Genomic DNA, 3,160 nt, shown 5'->3' on the forward strand with positions numbered 1-3,160 from the left:
GACGTGTCGCCGTGTCCTGGCTTTCACATCAAGATAGATTGATACCATAGATAGATTCTATAGATATCACAGATACCATTCATAGATACCACAGATACCATGGATAGCGTAGATAGATACCATAGACAGATATCATCGATACCATAGATAGATGCCATCGATATATATCATCGATACTATAGATACCGTAGATAGATAGATATCATCGATACCGTAGATAGATACCACAGATACCATAGATAGATACCATGGATACCATTCATAGATACCGTAGATAGATACCACAGATACCATGGATAGCGTAGATAGATACCATAGACAGATATCATCGATACTATAGATAGATACCATCGATAGATATCATCGATACCATGGATACCGTAGATAGATATCATAGATACCGTAGATAGATATCATCGATACCATGGATACCGTAGATATATATCATCGATACCAGGGGTTGGCAACCCGCGGCTCCGGACTAACTGCCTCAGAATAGCGGCAACTAGTCACTCATCAGTGAACGAGCGAGAGTTACACAACAACTGAATGACACTGAATGCCACACCACACTCACGGTTGTAACATCAACCAAAAAACACGTAACTCCCACAGTGCATTGCAGCACATTTACTAGTTGCTGTCGAGTATTTAATTCAAATGTATTTTTATTTTAGTGTTAGTTTTTTTTTTGTTTGTTTTTTTAAATATAATTCTAAATTTGAATTGATGATGATCTTGTAGCATTAAAATAAAACGTATTTATTTTTTTGTCGCTCAAAATATACGTCACAACTGCCGACGTGCGACACACGCCGACAGGTCCAGCTATTTATTGAATTCTTCGACCCCAGGTAAGACAACCACGGATAAATCCCCGTTATGTTTGCATAATGCAGTTTCGTTTTCTCTGTAGCAGTTGTTTCATTTCATAAATGCAACACACTATAGGCATAGCATAGAGGTAAAAACGATATATGCAGTGTTATCTTCATTTTAGATGTCAAAGGGGTTTTGTGGCTCCTAGTGTTTTCTTTTCTGTGGGAAACGGATCCAAATGGCTCTTTGAGTGTTGAGGGTTGCTGACCCCTGATTATAGACCATAGATAGATAGATCTTCTCTTCTGTCCTCCTCATCATAAATGCCTCGTATTCTGTGTTGTGGTTTAACCTGAGGTGTTTCACGAGGTTTGCTGTGTTGCCGCAAATCAATAGTTCAGTTACTTTTCACCGTGTTCCTATAAATGATATAAATTAGCTCAAATGACTCAGGTTTCAAAAGTATCAATATTCTAATTTGAGAATCGATTTTAGACAATAAAGATCTGGTAACAGAGGTATCGATATTTCAGTATCGATCCACATCTCACTACTGTTTGGTAAAAACTCCTACACCTGAGTCAATCTGTCAGTCTATCCAATGTTTAAATGCTCCTGAGCAGACTGAAGCCATTTTTCCTGGTTAGCCTCACTGATTAGTGGTTTTCTTAAAGCTACTCAGCCCTTGAGTTCCCTTCACATTAAATATGTGAACTATTACTATTAAACACAGCCCTGAGTTCTACTGCTGTTTTTCTTCCATTTGATTTCACCAAACGTTTAAGTTTGATCGATCAGTTTTTAATAAAGTTCTTAACCCAGTTTTAGTAGATTCTGCTTCAGTCTCCTCAGATGTTTTCTCTGCTTCATGCAGCCAATGGTTGTTGAAGAAATGAGATGCTACTCATTGCATCAGTTGGGCTTAAATAAAATAAAATAATCACCCGTGCACTAAAAGAGCCTCCTACCTGTTTGATTATATATATATGAACCAATGATAGGGAAACAACACAGGGAAGCTGCAGGAAAAAAAGATGCAAAATAGCTGCAAACCAAGAGATTACAGATGTAAAACTAGTAAGAAAGGAATGTAAAGACAAGCACAGAAGTTCAAACGGTGAAAATAAATCCAGAACAAACCGGCAGCGCTGCACTTCTGGGAAACACTCCCGGCCCATTAGCACCTGTCAGGTTTCACCGGCGAACAGCAGCAACGTTACAGGACGAAGCGCATGTGGGGACGTATGGAACAATAAAGCTTTCATGAAGCTTTAGTGGGAGAGGCGACCGCTTCGATTAGCGCTCATTCTCTGGGAGGAGGAGGTGGGAGGAGGCGAAGCCATTAGCGGCGGCTTAGTTCAAGGCTGAATTTCTTTTATTTATACGGCCTCCGTCCTCGTTGCTCATTGACTCGTCACCTGGGTCGAACAGGAAATGACTCGGGTCAAATTTTTACTGACGTTCACGTTTCTACGTCTGTGGAGGATGAATTCTGTTCTCTGTATCTATATTTACACCACATGAAGGAGTATAATTAACGCTGTGTCCTGCATCAATAATGCAGCTCTTTAAAAGACTTGTTTGCACATTAATGATTATGTGAGTCAGTTTAAAATGTAAATATGCTGGATTGATGTGTGTAATTGTTTACTGACTTTCTATTTTTTATTAGTTTAGTGTTAATTATATTTGTTTTGTTCTTTAATTGCTGTATTTATTTATTTTTAGTTGACTTCTCTCTTGGTTTTGAGTGATTGGTCTTGTGGTGGGACAATCAACATTAATTCTATATTTTTATACCTTATGTTGTTGTTCAAAATGTTCTACAAATTAAGTTGGGAAAAATGTAAATATATATAACACATTACAGTTCTTAGCTACAATTAGCTCAGAGCCTAACAAAGTAGGAAGGGCTAGTATTAGCTGAGGGGCTAGGATTCTAGAAACAGCTACTGTTAGCTCGAGAGGCGCTAAGGAACTAGGAAGGGACAGTAGTTGCTAGGAGACAAGGATGCTACAGGGAGCTAGACTGGGAGGCTAAGGATCTAGTAAAGTTCTACAATTAGCTTGGAGGCTAGGGAGGGCTCCTATTAGCTGGGAGGCTAAGGATCAAGGAAAGTGCTACAGTTAGCTTGGAGGCTAGGGAAGTTCTACAATTAGCTTGGAGGCTAGGGAGGGCTCCTATTAGCTGGGAGGCTAAGGATCAAGGAAAGTGCTACAGTTAGCTTGGAGGCTAGGGAAGTGCTACAATTAGCTTGGAGGCTAGGGAGGGCTCCTATTAACTGGGAGGCTAAGGATCTAGTAAAGTGCTACAATTAGCTTGGAGGCTAGGGATATGCTA

Source organism: Mugil cephalus, chromosome 14 (assembly GCF_022458985.1).
Source record: "Mugil cephalus isolate CIBA_MC_2020 chromosome 14, CIBA_Mcephalus_1.1, whole genome shotgun sequence".
NCBI lineage: Eukaryota > Metazoa > Chordata > Actinopteri > Mugiliformes > Mugilidae > Mugil > Mugil cephalus.